The sequence below is a fragment of the Diplotaxodon limnothrissa genome, linkage group LG14, assembly GCF_057381915.1.
Source record: "Diplotaxodon limnothrissa isolate DT_005_m linkage group LG14, D_limnothrissa_male_GT1.1, whole genome shotgun sequence".
Classification (NCBI taxonomy): Eukaryota; Metazoa; Chordata; class Actinopteri; order Cichliformes; family Cichlidae; genus Diplotaxodon; species Diplotaxodon limnothrissa.
The window spans coordinates 22,482,376-22,500,694 of record NC_140609.1 but is presented as its reverse complement, the minus strand read 5'-3'; positions in this window follow the sequence as shown (position 1 = coordinate 22,500,694).

Sequence of the window (18,319 nt, the reverse complement as noted above, 5' to 3'; positions counted from 1 at the left end):
GAAATGCTGCCGGACGTGTGAGAAAATACTTTGAACATTTTGTTTATAATCTTCACTTCTTATCTTGTGTGGGCACTCCAGTGAGTGAATGCAGCTCTACATCACACCGTGGCACTAAGGCATTTTTAGTGTCTCCCTTAAGTAGATTAATAACAAAGAATAAGTCTGTGTTTATATTTTATGGATATAATATAGATAAGAAAATGAATGAACTCCTCTAGAGTGGTAAATTACTGGTTGGCAAATCACCATCACTCAGCTTAAAGCAGAAAGACAGCCTCTCACAGCGTTGCTCTTTTAAGGAAAATCCTCCAGAAAGTCACTTCCTTCCTTTCCATATTCTTTATGTTGTCTTTCACTGGTGTTCAGTAACAGAAGTGGATGAAGTATTCACATCTGTTTCCCAAGAAAATATGACAGACTCTACAGAAAGGAAAAGTTACAATCCTTAAATATTCTTCTTTGGCAAAAGTAAATCAGTAATACTGTCCAAATGTACTCAAAAATATTTTTTGATATTATTATTAATACTGAGTATTATAATGAATAGATATTTTAGCAGTTGGAGTTAATTTGGATTATTTTAGTTATTTTGTGCAGTGTCAGGCAGTTTAGTCTTTAGTGGGTATCATCGTTTATAAGATAAGCCTGTATCCAGACTAAGTGGAAATTACAGCTTCCAAAATATATAGGAGACTGAAGTACTGAGCTTACATGTAACTTTGTACTACATATGTAAACAATAATTCTCAGTTTAAAACAACTGTGCAACTGTAGAAAAAAATTCCCAGGATTTGATTCCATTAAAAAAATATTTTAAGAAGTATTCACACTGGCCACTTTATTAGGTACACTTCCCTGGCACTGGTTTTGGGCCCCTTTTGCATTTTATGCAAACATTAAAGACGACCATGCCACATTCAAAGTCACTCAAATCGCCTTGCTTCCCCTCCCTTGTGCCCGGTTTGAGCTTCAGCAGGTGGCCTTCACCACGTCTAAGTTGCTCGCATGTGACTCCCCGATTGAATATCTGTAAAGCTGTCTCACACAGAGAGCTTTACTTATAATGTAATGTTGGTAGAAGTTAAAGGAAAACGTTTTTTTGTATTTGAGTTCACGTCATGTCACATTAAAGCTTGAACAGTCTTATTTTTCAATTAAAACCAGGTCATATCTTCCTGTTACACACCTGTTATACAAAACGTTGCTTCAGGCAGTTTAATGACCTGTATATAATCGTACCCTCTGTCCTTAGACATTGGATTCGGATAAGGAAAAACTTACACAAAAATGCTTTAACAGAGGAAAAAGGAAAGAAATTGAAGGAAGGGGAGAATTTTTAAAATTTACTGTCTGTCTCTTGTTGAAGCTCAGTGGTGTTGACTAGAAACTAAAGATCCTCTTACTCTCTGGACACTGAGGCCCGCTGGATCTGCTGGGAGTGATGATGCTATTTTCCAAGAGTAATATTTGCTCAAACACAACCTGCTCTGGACTAAGTTAGCTTCTCTGCATAAGTTACCAATGGGATATACCCCGGTAAGAACTGTACTCCATGACACCGAAAACCCATGACGTTACCTCGCTAGCAGCTACATCCTGGCCTCTGAAAAAAAGGATGAAATGCAAACACACAAATGGAAACAGTCAGGCATGATTCACACATAAAGGAGAAAAGGGACAGTGAAATTCGTTTTCCCCGTCTGTCTCCTCACTGTTTGTGTCTTGACTGAGGTCAGGACATGGATTTCCGCCGGTTATGAATTGCAGCGCAACTTTCTAAAAGACTGATGACTCTATTTACACAGCCTAATAACTGAAGGAAAGAGCCATAATTTATGGAGGGAGAGCAGGTGACCCAAATGAGAGCTCTGACACCAAAGCACAGTGTTGAAACCGAAAATTATACAAAAGAAGTGCAAATTGAGAACAGTTGGTTGAGTTGTCAAAACCTGATTAACTGTGCCAAATTGTTTTTGTGTGTGTGTGTGTTTCTCTGTCTAGCTGATTTATTTCTAAAGGAAAAAAATGTGAATCATACTAGATCTTATACAAGCGCAATTATCAAGTGTTATGTCTGAGTTTTAACCTTTGTGTTCGACAAGGGCACAGTCTCTGGATTGCATGATGTGTTCTATCTTAAATGGTATGACTATCAGCCTTTGAGAGAGGACAGAGAAGGGTCCTGGGAAATAAAGGAATCCTGCGTAGTTACTGTGGTATTTCCAGACGCTGGATCCGGTCCTCCTTTCCGTCTCTGCCGCTGCTGCATTGCACTTCTTCTCTGTATGGTAACACATATAGAAAGAGGTTGAAAAGGTAACTATACAAGGCTAAACGTTAGGTTTCTAAAAAGGTGAGAACCACCTTCTTCAGCAGGTCTTTTTCACCTTTGAGATGTGTCTCTGGAAGCAGTTTGGCTTTTATGTTAAGTCTTAAGACACAAGGGAATGTGTCCACAGATTTACAGTGATGTTTTTCTCATACTCCACTCTATAAGGTCACCCCACTGATTTGGATTTTTTTTTTTTTTTTTTTTTTAATGAAAAGCCAGACAAAAAGAATGGGCCGTCTTCCCAATACTCGACTTGGATGTATGTGAGGGAATGTGCTTTTGAGATATGATGGATGAATGGTTAGGCCAGATACTTTCTCTTCTTTGTTCTGATCAAAGATTCTGCTGGTATTTCAGACCACATGTTTTCTTATTTCTTGGTAGAGGTAGACAGTTTGCCATAATTAAATCAGTCATTATGTGATCTGCTCCATTGCAATGGGAACAAGTGAACTAGTATCTGTTCAGGAATATTTAATGTTTCTCACTGAAACAAATGCATGCAAAGGCTTTGTTGTGAGTAAATGGACTATATCACAAGATACAGCGGCATGTGATTTAAAATTTATTTATTTTTTTTAAATTTTTTACAGTCGATCATCCAGGAATTTTTTTTCCTCACAGAAAAATGATCCACTGATCTGCAGCTACATCTGCTGTCATGTCTGTTCAGTCAGGCATTTATTTTCCATATTATATTTCTCCTTCAGAATCACAGGTGGCTGAAGCATCTAACTTTTATTAACGCAATGACCTAATATCCCCATGTGCACGAGCAAAGTTGTATTGATCTGAACTGAAATCTTTGCAAAGGATTGATTAAACACATGGGTGGCTCATCATCTGATATTAAACTGTTTCTGGTATTTGCTTCCACTTCCAGCACTTTAATAGTTTGGAATTTATAATGATTGTTGTTCCATTTGCTCTTCGCAGAGCAACTGCATGTTGTCCAGATCTATATCAGATTGATTATGTAAAATAATAAAAAAAAAATTGGATAATACTTTGGTCTAAAAGCATAATTTACTTGTAACATACAATCCAAACTTCGTTGCACAACCGCTTCTTTAATCTTGACTGTTATGAGGATTCCCCCAAGACCCAGAATAAAAGCTGCTGTTATTAAATAAGATTAAATTAATTACAATTTCATAAAATAGGAATGCTATGTTCTAGCACGGCCCACTTCTAATCAGGACTTCTCAACACCTGACACTGTTGAACCAGGTGATGGCCAAGCCGCTAAGACTTTACTCAGATTCTTCTCGCTCATGTTCTGAGGTAGATTTGGGTAGCATGTGGGTCTAGCCCAGGGGTCAGCAACCTTTAACACCCAAAGAGCCATTAGGACGCGATTTCCACGCAAAAGAAAACACTGTGAGCCGCCAATACTTTTTGACATCTAAAATGAAGATAACACTGTATATATTGTTTTTTACCTTTATGCTTTGTGTGAACAACTAAGGTCTATTGCTTGTGAAATCCATGAAGTGCTACAGAGAAAATTACATTTTATTTATGTAATTAACACATTTTGAACTCTTAAAGAAATATAACAAAAGGAAAGACACCCATGAACTAAAATGATCCATGTAGCAAACAAAAACTGCTGTGAGCACTATGCTGCTAAAAAAAATGAAAATAGATATTTGCAAAATTCTGCCTAAATATGTATTTCACCTGGTTAATGTGTGTGGCGGGGCGTGGTCTGCAGCGCCGCTGCAGGGGAGGCGGACGCTCCTGAGCGGCACTTAACGTCTGTGCTCTCTATGCTGTTTTGTTGGTATGTGTCGGGCTGTGAGCTGAAAAGCTGCAGCCGGCTGTATGCGTACAGCAACCGTGTGTGAAAAGTGGTAGATGCTGAAAAGCATGTTCATGGAAACATCATCGGGTCTGCCGTGGTATGTTTACAATGGGACTTCTGCTCCTGAACCTCTGCGCACAGCGTCTGCAAATCGGGGCTGTACGAAGTCACTTCATCTTTACGCAGGACTGTAAGCTGTCATCTGTGAGGCGCGAGCGGTGTTTGTTTTTAACATAGTTCACGGTGGAGCTGCTGACATAATGTGGATCCGAAGATCCATAATTGGCCTACCTGGGGGTGAAAGTCTTGATAAAGGCATGGCGTTTCGGCGGGTATGCCGGCTTCCGCGAGTGTGAGGCTTATTTTGAGCGATCAAAAAATAATAGAATATAATTTTATATTTCAATATCATACTCTTCCAATTTAGAACTACAAGTTATAAATAAACATAAATAAAATACACTTCAGCTAAATACTTAAAAAAACTAATTTATTTTCCCAGACCACCGGAGCCGCACTATAAGGACTAAAGAGCCGCATGCGGCTCCGGAGCCGCAGGTTGTTGGTCTAGCCTGATGACCTTTACACGTTTCATGCCTTGGGACTCAAACCCCCAACCAGTTGTTTCCAAAACTGTATCATTGTCGAAACACTGTTGCTGTGTGATAACAATGTTGTGATCTAAGCAGACCACAACAAAGAGGAATACCAGGGGCTGAAGGAACACCTGGAGCAGATGTGGAAGGTAAAGTCTGAAGTGGTCCCAGTGGTGATGGGAAACTGAGTCCAGGCACACTGCATAGTGCAGTGCAGGGGTGTTAAACTCATTTTACATCACAGTCTGCATACAGCACACCGGCTGGCACAATGAAACTCAGCTTTCTGACAGTGTAAAGTTTTTCTACATGATAAAGAAAAAGCTGCTGTGACAAATAAAGAAATCTGTCAGTACAACTCTTTGGACCTAAATAGTAAGAAATAAATGTGTAAAATTACAGAAAACATTCTCAAAGCTCATTACCCAGACTGATCAGTGCTTTGTTTCGTTTTTTTAACTGTAGTCGTAAAAAACAAACAAACAAAAAAACAAAACAAATCCATAGAGGGTCTGACACACCAGGCAAGACCCCAGGTGCAGGCTGTGTAAAGATGCCCCTGAGACAATACAGCACATAACAGCAGGGTACAGTGTGCTAGCAGGCAGGGAACGCCATAATCAAGTAGCCGGCATAGTATACAGAAACATGCCTAGTTTCCCTTGGAAGTCCCGAGGTCCCGAGCTAAGATCACGTGGGACTTCCAGATACAGATAAACAAACGGTGATGGCTAACCAACCGGACATAGTAGTGGGGGACAAGCAGAGGAAAACAGGCGTACTGACAGATGTAGCTGTACTGAATGACAGCAACATCAGGAAGAAGGAACATGAGACGCTGGAGAAGAACCAAGGGCTCAGAGAAGAACTCAATTAGATGTGGAGGGTGATAAATACCGCATGCAGGGGCAAGAGGGAAATTTTTATATATTAAAAAAACAAACAGTCCCCTCTTGTTCCTGTGGGCGGTCTATACTTCCAGCTTGGGTTCTCTACCAGAGGCCTTGGAGCTTCGAGGTGTTGCGCAATATCTTTGCTGTTCCTACGACTGCGCTCTGCTGGACAGAGATCTTTGATGTTGTCCCTGGTATCTGATGGAGTCACTCGTCTGCACCGAGTGCTCCAATTACCACTGGGACCTGGAACCTTCACCCTCCACATCTTCTTGAGCTCTCCTGCTGTATTTCCTGCTGTGCTCTTTGTGTCCTCTGTGCCACATTTAAGAAATCCTGGAAAAGCCTCTGGTTGTTAGGTTTACTTCTCTTAGAGGAGAAACAAACTCTTACTAAACAACTGCAAAAACAGCTAACATTTTTCCAATGCTTTTAATTGTAATATGCATCCTTTTATTTATTTATTTTTTCAGTTAAATGCAGACAGGGCACTTCCAAAGCTGTCCCTGCTGTCTGTGAGAAGGGACAGCTACCTGCAGTATATAAGAATGCTAAAAGGATATGCACATAAGCATAAGCAGGTTAGTGGGCAGTAGAGTGTCTCATTTGGAAGCGTTATTTAAATTTTGCTCATTTTATGTCATTTTTTAAGCTAGCTACTCCATTTTCATCAATGGTTAAAATCTATTTTTCTTCACTTTTTGATTAAGTTTAAGTATTACAAAAAAATAAGAAGATATATAGTCAGGAATAAAAAAAAAAGACAATAAACTTCCTAGACAATAAAGATGGAAACATATCCAGGTAACATTAAATATTTTTCTATACATTACGGTGATTTATGACAGAATAGTTTCTATATGTGACTATTTTTTAATTTCAAAACGCTTTATTCCATATAACACGAATCCAATAAAAATTTTCACGTAACAATAGATTATATAAGATAAAGTTAGATCAAAGTATGTTTGATTTTGTAGTAGCAGCTGGGCTGTGAAAGTTTCTGCAACAGGCAGTCATTTATTTTGGAGGTAAGTGAGCGCGTGTCATGGCCGGGTATGTTTGCAGTGTGGACTCAAATGCAGACAAGGGAGAGAAGAACTGAGGTTTAAACAAAAAGCGAGCTTTTATATGGCTGTACACAAGGTACAGAGACAGACCAGCACTGAACAGAGGAAGACAGAGGACTAAAATACACAGAAGGATACTGAGGGAAGTGGAAACACCTGGGGGAACACAGCTGAAACAAATGAACCTGACGCCACAGGGGAACTAACTAAAAACTAAAAACACTGAACATGGAAACACAAGACTTTCAAAATAAAATGGGAAATATAATGGAACGTAGACATGACACACGAGCTTGACTGTGTGGACACGCAGACTGGACAGGAAACATGAAACATAAACCAGGGGGCATTGATGGTCATATTGACTAAACTAAAACTCAACTAGACCTTAACTAATAATAACACCAGAACTTCACATTTTTTCAATATAACATAAGAAATCAAAAATATAACATAACTGAAAATGCTGGATCGTAGACCCAGCCCCCTGACAGCGCAGGGTCCTTTCTGCTTGAACCTTGCATCTTATCCCTGTTTCTCAGCAGCTCTCCTTCTTCCCACACTCCAAACATGCTGGTTAGGTGATTAATAATTTGGCTTTAGGTGTGAATATGAAAATGAGCAGTTGTCTGTGATGGACTGCTGACCAGGGTGTACCCTGCCTCTCACCCTTACTGGGACAGGCTCCAGGACCTTCCCGGAGACCCTGAATTGGATAAGCGCTTAAGAAAATGGATGGATGAAGATCCATGCTGTCTCCTGCACCGCATAGATGTGATGCTGCATTTGATTATAGTCAGAAGCTGAAGCTGGAACTGAAGAACTTGTCTTGACCTCCATGCTTTTGCATCAGGCTGCCAAAGCAGAAAAAAACATGCCGATCTGAAGTCCTTTTGGATGCAAACAAGCAACACTGACGAAAGCAGAACATTTGGCTTGTAGAAGAATACTCTGAACAAAAGAAAATACACAAAAGGTAAGATTTACTGTAATCCAAGTAGGGTGTTTAGAAAATATGGCTGTCTAGATAGCTATTTTCAAAATAGCTATCATGTTTAGTTTTCAATAAGAGGAGACAGGAAAGAGATTTTCTTTAATAAATTGAGTGCATTGATTGCTTTATTATTAGAAACAGCATTATAGTTATTTATTTATTTATTTTTTGCAAAAGACGTGAACAGATTCATATTATTGGCTGTAATAAAAAATAAAGTTATTATTCATTGCACATCACTGATTCAGCCAATTCATACTAAATTCTTTAAAACAGACATTTGATCTTAGAAATAATTCACCTTTGTAATAAAAGGCAGGTGCACAGTGCTGTAGATACTGGAAAAGGTTATTGTGTAGTTGGCTATTTAGTTCATCACCTTTCAGCTTCAATCTCTTTAGAAGTGCACACTGATGTCAGTGGATTGTGATTGGTGATTGTGGAGTGGGAGATTAAGATAAGGATAGAGGGTTACACTGTTTGCTGACAAGTGCCTGTATTTATGTAGCTTTGGCTAAAAAAGGAAGAGCCTCCCAGAAGAATGCCACAGATTGGACTGCTGAGAAAAAACAAACAAACAAGAAAAACCAAACCAATATTTCTGTTGCTGTTTTGCTTAGATACCTCCCAAGTTGGATGATCTGTAGTCAAGGATACAAAACTGGGTCCAGGTTTGCATGTTTTTGCAAGCATAAAACCTACTGCTTCATGCACATTAGGTAGCATCGGAAGCATCAATGATGCCTCTTTAAAGTACTTTCATGCATAGTTATGTGGGGAATTATAGGGGATTACATGAGCAGAGGTTGTTACAGTGTGTTTTCCTGCATGTGATTGTAGACGAGACCAGATGGTTCATAGTTAACCCCGGAGACTGCGAAAGAATGTAAGATGCCAGAATTTTGAGAGTTTCCAGCTTCTTCAGTATTAAGAAGTGACCTTAAAAAGGTTTCTATTCATCATGATGAGTAAGCTCTTAAAGCCCTTTCAGAAGATGACATTCTGCAGAACATCATGGCTGTGAATGCAGTCAGTGAGCAAAGGAACTAAAGCATTAGTTTCAGATGTGATAACAATATTATTTACTCGTGATACTGAGACTGAAACTTCCTGTATTCTATGTCAGGGTGTATCATAATCATCATCCATCTGTGCTACTATTATCAAATTATGTGACATGAATAAAGTTTGCTTTGAAATAAAAAAAAAAGCAGGAACCAGGCGTTTTACTTTTGCACTAGCACAGTCATCACTGACCATTTTGCTAATTAATGCAAATATCTAATCAACCAGACATGTGGTAGCAACTCGATATATTTAGGCATGTAGACGTGGTCAATATGACCTGCTGCAGTTCAAACTGAGCATCAGAATGAGGAAGAAAGGTGATTAAAGTATGGTCTTTACTGTGACGTTAACGTTTTAATGTCAGAATTTGGTGTAAACGTCATGGTTTCCCAGTCCGCCTGTGCTGACTCGCCCCTCTCTGTCTATTCTCTGTGTTATTCTCTCTCTCTGTTCTGCCTTCTGAGTTTATGAGCAAGTTAACCACACTCTGCACACCTGCAGGTAACAAGCTCACCTGTCAACAATCATTTCATCGGCCTGAAGGTTGAAGACCTTTAGTTGATGCCTGATTGTTGAGCTAACACTGCTAGTAAACAGACTACTCTTCCTTGTGTGTTTTCCCTTTGAGTTTTACTTACCTCTATTCTCTTCTGCGCAGAAGCCTTGAAGCAGATCTGAGGGTGTTTGCTGAGACAGAATCTTGTGGAGGAAAGGATTTATGGACCTGCCTGTTTTCTGACCTTGCATTTCACTAGCTGAAAACATTTTGCAAATCATTCTTTTGAATAAACCCGGGAACTTTCTGAGCCTTCATTACAACACTAAACAACATGAATGCATTGTTCCATCCTGCCTTCAATGAACGTTTCATACTGCTGCTGGTGAAATGGTGTTTTTTTTTTTTTTGCACATTGTTAAACACCACAGCCTACCTGAGTATTGTTGCTCACCACGTCCTTCCCCTTCTGACCACGGGCTACCCATCTTCCAGTAATTTTAATGGGAGATTCACATCTTGGAGGCACAGCTGGCAAATCTGCAGCAACTGTGTGATATCATCATGTCAATATGGACCGAAATCTCTGAGAAATGTTTCCAGCACTTTGTTGACACCCTCATGCAGTCACTTTTCCTCAAAGGCAACCATGTAGCGGTTCTAAATCATCAAACTACATAGTTTTTGTTTAGTACCCTTGCTGACACATATCAACAAGCATTCAAATGAAGATGTAAACAGCAGTAGAAACATGCCTGCATAAGTGCAATATTAGGGGAAACTAACACAACTGCAGTGTAAAGCTTGAATTAAGAGTTTAATGCTTAATTCTATTGACGGCTCAAATTCAGATCTAAAATAGAGATATGAATGCTCACAGTGATTTTTGTTCATGAGCCCTTTTTAAAAGGAGCAGATTGCATAAAAATGCATACTGAAAATAAGGTTAATGTTGACGTAATATTCCAGCTCCAAAAGAGCGACCTTATATGAATTCCATGTGTAGCAGCAGTGCATCAGAATCTCTTGAGATTACCTCAGTTTAGTACCACATGTGGCCTTGAATGACAATAACAGGTAGGTCATAGAGTGATTAGCACCAAATGACAAATCCAACTTGCGTCTCGGAGCCAGTACAGAGTAAAGCTGGATTTCAGTGGCAGACAAATGCAGATGTGCTTCCTTCATTGTGCAACGTCCCCATAAAATTGATATGAATCTTTATGTCTGTAGATGCTGGTGTAAAGCTGGTGCAAGCAGTTGCACTAATACTGAAGTTAACTACATGTAAACTACGCCTGAGATTTTTGAGGCCGCTTATTGCGGAGGTAAGCTGATGACACAGCTAATGCCTCATTCCCATTTCCTCATTGTAAGTACCATCGACGTTTATCAACATTTTATGAGATACCGTGTTACCTTTCACTCAGCCAAATGTTTGCAGTATTAGGTCACATGTAGTAGGCTGTTCAAAAGCTTGGCGCCAGACTGCACATCTGAACTTTATTATAAAACACTGTTTCCATGAATGAAATTGAGATGTATAGGGACAGAGCTGTATTTTATTTTATTTTATTTAACAAAAACAAGGAAGATTTTGTATCCTGGCTCTCTCAGATTTGAGAAAAAAAACCCTCACAATCATGCAAATAAAGATATCACAATTGTACAGTGTTGCATCAACTTCTGATAACGTGACAGTGTCGCGTAAACAAATGCTGAGGGTCAGTCCTTGAGCATGTGCGCTGTGCTAAACATGCAAAACATGTCACCAGTGCATTAGACACAGGGATGTTGTCAGAGGGTTCATCTTTTTTTGCAGGAGGTTGCAACAGATGGTTTCAATTAATGGGGAAATCCTGTAGGGTTTATTTTGGTAAGACTTTTGCTTGTTCAGTAATATTCTTGTGGTTGGTTCATGTTTATTATGCAGATGCACGCATCTCTGAAACTGGCGATGCGTTCCAGCGAAATTACAAGAAGTTCCTCCAAAAGAGATGTTGTTGTCAATACAACAGAAAGATCTTCTGACAGAACGTGGCAAACACGGCATCCATGTGGTGGAAAAAAAAATCTTCCCTGAAAAGTCAGTGAACCGTGGCTTCCTTTTTTCTTTCGGTGAGTCTGGATTGATTCATACGTGTCAAACTTAAAAACTCCTTTGTCCCACACGCCATCAGACTGTTTAACTCCTCTCTGGAGGGGAGAGGGAGGGGAAACAGGAGGACAAAGGAGGGGGGAACAACTAAGCTGTAGTGCCTCTTCACCTCACTGTGCAATACCTTTTGTGCAATACTTTTGTAAATAGTCAACGGTGCAATAGACTCAATACTTGAAATGTGCAATTCACTTGTATTTTTATTTTTATTCCTATTTATTCTATTTATCCCCTTCGTATATTTTATTTATATTGTCTCTGTATTTATATATATGTGTGTGTGTATAACTCTGTAACTTCTGTCGGTGCTGTGCTTTTTTGGAAATTGAATTTCCCAGAGGAACCCACCCGAGGGATTAATAAAGTTCTATCTAATTCTAATTCTAAACTATGGCCCGTGATTTTAGCCAGGCAGGACAAACGTAATGGCACGTCATTTGTTTTTTTGTTTTGTTTTATGAAACGCACTGATTTTATTGGAATCAAGCTTGCAGGAAAATGTTCTCGTCTGTGCTTACGTTGTTTTTGCCTCATTGTTACTGCAGAATAATCAATAAAATGCGATGTGAATGACAAGTCCTAAAGTCTTAAATAGCACTTGTAGCTGTGAACTCAGAGATTACAGCTGGCATGCATTAGTGTGCAGCATCATCTCTTTTCTTGGCCAGTGGATTTTCATAAATTTCCTTTAAATGTATTTTCTATAATGCTTTGAACAAACTCATCGTTCAGTCATTACACTGGTGTCAACGCCCTTCTTTTTTGCAGTTTTGAGCAATAATTCCGTGTTAGTGTATTCTGGGAAAGCTAAACCTTTTGATTATGATATGCAGCATGTGTTGTATTGCTCCACCACTTGGCTGCACCATAAATCAACAAAGCTAGTGCTTGGAAGAGAGCAGTGAAGTGGGATTTAAGCATTTTATGGCTGAGTTTAGGGAAATGATTACTCCAGATCTTAGTGCTGGAAGCTGCGTTCGATTTGAAATATTTGTTTCCAAAATTAAAAATATAGTGGGAAAAAAAAAAGTTTGACCAAAGGATTAGCAGCACTGTTTTGTCTTCAAGGGTAATGTGCATTTCCAACGCTCTCACTGGGCCAGTGTGTAATCCGCTCAAGTCAGCACTTGTCTGACTGACACCTTGACCTCTGACTCTGAAATGTTGTGACAGAGTAGCTGCATTGAAAAATGTTAAAACGTCTGAAAAAGAGATAAAAGAAATGTGTCCCTTACGCTTCCTGGAACAAGATGAAAATTGCAAATAAATGCCTAACCCGAGCGCTTGCCCAGAAGTGCACATTTGCCAACAAATGAAAGTCAAACTATTGCATTAGTAGTGTGGCAGTGTCCTCATGACAGGCTGTAATATTATATATCTATGGTCCAATCAAGTCTTTCTTCAAGTGTAATCATGAGCACAATGCTGCATTCTGGTTTGTCAACACTTAAAAGTCCTGTTGCTGGTTGTTATTCGACTGCGTATCGGCCACACTGGTCTGCCAAACCAGCTTGGATGTCTCCAGTGAACTTCTGAGAAGCCAAATTCTCAAACAAACAGGATCATCTGGTGCACTTGGTGCCAACCTGACCCTAAAATCTAGGACTGATTTAGTCTTTTTGATGCTACCCAGATGTGAATCTCCACAGGGCTAACAGTGCTGTAGTATTTACTAGCAAAATCCACCGTAACCTGAGTTTGTTTGTCCGTTTTGTGACAAACATAATTGTTTTTTGTGCATGTGTGTGTGTGGGCTGCCATTTAGGTTAATCAAGTATTGTTATAGAGTATCAGTGTTCATTTTCATCACATGTAGTTTTGCCCATCGAACACTGGTTTTCATTCGGTTGATGATTTTGCTGTAAATGTTTATGAGTTTGAAATTTGTTGTTTTTAACATGATTTTAACCATCATTAGTTTCTTTTCACGCCTGAGATGCAGTGAAAGCGGATAAACGCAGTCACTCAGTGGCGTGCTGTACGATAGATTAACTACTGTTTTAATATTTACGCAGAACTTTTTTTCCTGTCATATCAAAAAGCATCGATCCGCAGGCACTGAACCTGACACCTTGCTTTCATTTTGTCTGCACTTTTTAATTCTAGTCTATCCTGTACTTACAGGGGAAATCCCTGTTAATAGTATGTAAACACAATGAACATACTGAAAGGGTAATCTAAGGAACTGTAGTTCTCATGCACTTGGCAGTAAGGAGTAGGTCTGTTCATTGGCAGCACTCACCTGCCAATTTATTAGGTATGCTAGCACCGGGGCACCTTTAGAGCACCTTTAATCTTTCAAGGCATAGAAACTTGAAACTTTCCTCAGATATTTTGGTCAGTATTGACATGACAATATCACACAGCTGCACATGACAATGTGAATCTCCTTTTCCACCCAAAGGTGTGCCACTGGATTGAGATCTGGTGACTCTTGAGACCCAGTGAAGCACAATGAACTCATTGTTATGTAAAACCGAAAACTTCAGAGGATGGGTACACTGTGGCCATAAAGGGATGCGCATGGTCGGCAACAATACTCATGTAGACTTTAAATGATGCTCAGTTGGTACTAAGGGGCCCAAAGTGTGCCAAGAAAATATCACTCACACTATTACGCCACCACCAGCAGCTTAAATCAGTCATACAGTGTGGGATGGATTCATGCTTTCATGTTCTTTACACCTAATTCTGACTCTGCAGAGGCAACATTTTCTCACTTCTGGGAACCTGTGTGAACTGTAGCCTCAGTTTCCTGTTCTTATCTGACAGGAGTGGCACACTCTGCCCATCTATTATCTAAGGTCTAACATGTTGTGCATTCAGAGATGCTCTTCTGCATACCTTGGGTGTTATGAGTGGATATTTGAGTTAATTTTGCCTTTTTATCAGCTCAGAGCAGTTTCCCTATTCTCTTCTGACCTCTGGGATCAACAGGCCAATTTCACCCAGAGAACTTGTGCTCACTAGGTATTTTATCTTTTTCACACCACTCTGAAAAAGATAAAATATGGCTGAGCAGGGAAATCTCAGTAGAAATATCTGAAATAATGAGAACACACTGGCACCAACAACAATGATGTGGTCAAAATCACATTAATCAGTGTGCAGTATACATTAACCATTTAGCATAGAGCAACATTTCTTTAAGTTTTCCTACAGCAGCACAGATAGATCAGCAGTTGGATCCTTGCACAGACCACCTGGAGGATCATTAACCAGGAAAGCAGTTGCATGTTACTTCATGTCTAAACAGACTAGTAGCCCCCTGTGCACTTTGCATTTTTGTAGGGCTGTTACTCAGAAAAAAATTAATAAAATAAATGACACATTCACCGCCAGAAAAATGTGAAGGCACAAGTGATTTATTGCAAAGAAGTGAAATAAACACAGGTTTTCTGTTGTCCCATTGTGCATTTGTGACAGAGACGTATGACATGGGAAGTTTATTTGAATGTGACCTCATGTTTCTGGCTTCCTAGTTCATCAGCAGCCGTAATGTTACCCCTGGAAAACACATCAGGTTCTCTAGTTCTCTAGTTAACACTCACTTTTACAAGGACCGTGAAATTTGCAAAGCTGTATGTACATAAAGTATTCAGTATAATGAATGATCATGTACGAAACACATACCGCATGATAATTTGTACGGAAAAAGTTTATTAATGTTTATTTATACTGGTTAGTGTTTCACATTCAGTGAACTTTGACCAGAAGACTTTTGGTGACTCAGTAAAGTGTTTATAACTGAAATTCTTCCACAAATACTGACATATTTGGTGCAGAACAGCAATTTAACTGCTAAATGGCATAGGCATTCAAAAAGCTTACTTTTATATAGAAATATAACCAGGATGCAACCAGCTGAGTCACATCTCCTATGTCAAAGAGATGAGTTGTGCTCATTGGGACACACTGACTCAGATTAATTGCAACATGTTGGCATCTGTCTGTGTTTGTTAATTAGACAATAGTTATGTGCAAACATTTGCCAATCTGTCTAAGAGTGATTGGAGGCAGTCTGAGACAGAATGGATTTGTTTGGAGACAGGTTGCTTCAACTTGCACAACTGACAATATTGCCCAGAGGTTAAGGATGTTGCACGTTGCACCTCTGGGTGACCAGTTGGTTGGTGCAACTACTCGTCAGTTACCAAACAACAACTAAAGGAGGTTACCGTCCAATTTTTATTTATTTATTTAATCTAATCGTTAAATTAATAGTGCTTTTGGCAGAAATGTCATTTAGTTTTAGTGATTTCATTTAGTTTTCTTTTGCTTTTATTCACAATTTAGGCCTCTAAATATTTGTAATTTTAGTCTAGTTGTAATTGACTAAATATCATGAGGTTAGCAGACTAAATATAAATTTAATATATATTCTTCAGATAAAGATTCAGTTTGCTGTGTTTTTACCAGTGAGAGGTGTTCGACACTGTTTACAAAGCGTATTTACAAAGAGCATGGGAGTCAGTTGTACTGTTTCCAAAAAAACAAAACAAAAAAATCTGCAATGCTTCCTGGGGGCAAACCAAATGTGCACATCTAACCTTATCGCACAAAGGGATTCACTTCCAAACTCATCCATCTTTCTACACGACCTAATGAGTTTTAATTGGCTCTGAGCTCTCCAGAATATTTTCATCTCATTTTTCTTCGTCATTGTTTTTGTCCTCATGTGAAAGTTTTTGTTCGTGTTTATTTATCAACAAACAAATGAATCCTGCCTTGAACACAGCTTAGTGGCAGTGGACCGTGATGAACACTGGTTAATACCACATAGCTTCTACAGTAGCTATCTGTATGGTGAAGGTTTATATCATTAGCACTGACACAAATGTGTTACAGCTGAAAAGCATTTTTAATTCATCCTATTTATATTGAGCAATATTCCTTGAGTTGATTTCAGAAATAAGAGTGCATTCCTCTCTTCTTACGATTACCTGGGGTCTGATTAATGGGAATAAAAGCTGAGCCATGAAGTGGACCTGAAACACATGACAACAATAAATAAGGCTGTCATCCTTTTTTATTATTTTATGTGGATGTCTGCTAAGTTACAAAAGTCCTATGAGTTAGTGTTTCACACAGAAAACAGTGCCTTGCTTGTTGGCAGTCCAACCTTTTGTTCTGTTATCTGTCTACAGCACCATGGAAAAAAATTTGCCTAATATCTACAGAGCAGTTTGTTTGGCCGGGCGCAGACGATGCTCATAAGAATAAGCAGCTGCCTCACGGTCTGCCATTCTTTATTTCCTTGCAAGGGAAATTACAGACTAGCTTGTTTTAAAGATTAATTCTTGCACGAAGATTGTAAAGCAGACGCTTCATTTCGCTAGTTGTGAATCCCGTGCTTCACAGATCGTGCAATTGCAGGAAACCTGCTTTACTGAGCATTAGCTCACACCAAGCCTGAACACTGAGCAGAGTCTCTCCTCAGTGGATGAGCTAAGCTCAACACTTAGCGGTAAAAAAACCCACAACACCCACAAAACAATCGAAGAGCCAACAGATCCAAGACGCCTGCATGATAACGACATCACTGCTAACAAAAACACATGAAATTGAAAATAAACAGTCCCATGACTCTTGGAGCTCTTTGACACAAACTTGTCTGTAGTTACCGCCCCATCGGGTAGCTACAATATGTTACCCGGATCATCTTCTGTCTTATGTCAACTTATCATCGATTCATGATTTGTACAAATCTAGAATCAGGAAATGAGCAGACCTATTGTACCCTGGACACAACCTGTTCCAACTTCTCCCCAACTCGCCAAAACAACCAGACATCTGTAAAGTTTCTTTTTAAAGACATCACTCTGATGAACACACACACACACACACACACACACACACACACACACACACACACAAGTTTATATAGATACAGAGTCCTGCATAGTATCTTTGCTGTTCCTCGGACTGCGTTCTTTTGAACAGAGGTCTTGGATGTCTTTCCTGGGGTCTGCTGCAGCCAATCACCCAGTTTGGGGGTCACTGTCCCAAGTTCTCCTATTACCACAGGGATCACTGTTTCCTTCCCCTTTTCAAGCTCCTCCCTTGTTATTTCTCACGTTTCTCAAGCTCCTTCTTCCTGATGTTGCTGTCACTTGGATATATCTACATTTATCACAACGACAGTCTTCCTCTACTTTTCCACCTCTGCTATGTTCTGTGACCAGTTTGTCCGTCAAGATCTGGAAGCCCCACGGGATCTTGGTTCGGTCATTCTCAACAACCCTGGGGGCAGGCGTGTCCCATTTTGACCTCGGGACTTCCTGAGCATACTTGGCACAGATGTTTTTCTATACTATGCCAGCCACTTGGTTTTGCCGTTTCATGTATTCACCTCCCGCTAGCATCTTGCACCCTGCTGTTATGTGCTGGACTGTCTTTACACTGCCTTTATCAGAGTTTGTTCCTGTGCTGCCATCTTTGTTCAGCCATTAGTAGGATTTTTCAATATCAGCCATTTCTTCTGTCTGCTGGTGGTACGTGCCATTCCAACATCTTCATCCACCATTGCAGATATAAATACAAATGTATTTGCTATTGCCTGTTTTCTATTCTGTTAAGTACACCAAGAGCAGAGAAAAGAAGAGCCCAATTCCTTGTGTGCATACCCTTACTTGGTCAATAAAGCCGATTCTGAGAGCAGAGAGCTGACATGCCACTGCGGTTATGAAGCCACTGCATTATTGGCCATCATTTTGTGGTTGGTTTGTTATTTTCCTTGTAATAACATGAAACATTTAGAGATATTTCGTGTTTTTTCATATCCATTAAACATTAGCTGTCAGTTAAGTCAGGTTAAATTACCACCACCCTGATAATAACATGCTGGTGGTGGTGGTAAGGCATTTGATTTTTAATTGCAAGGTTCAACTCCCGAAATGTTT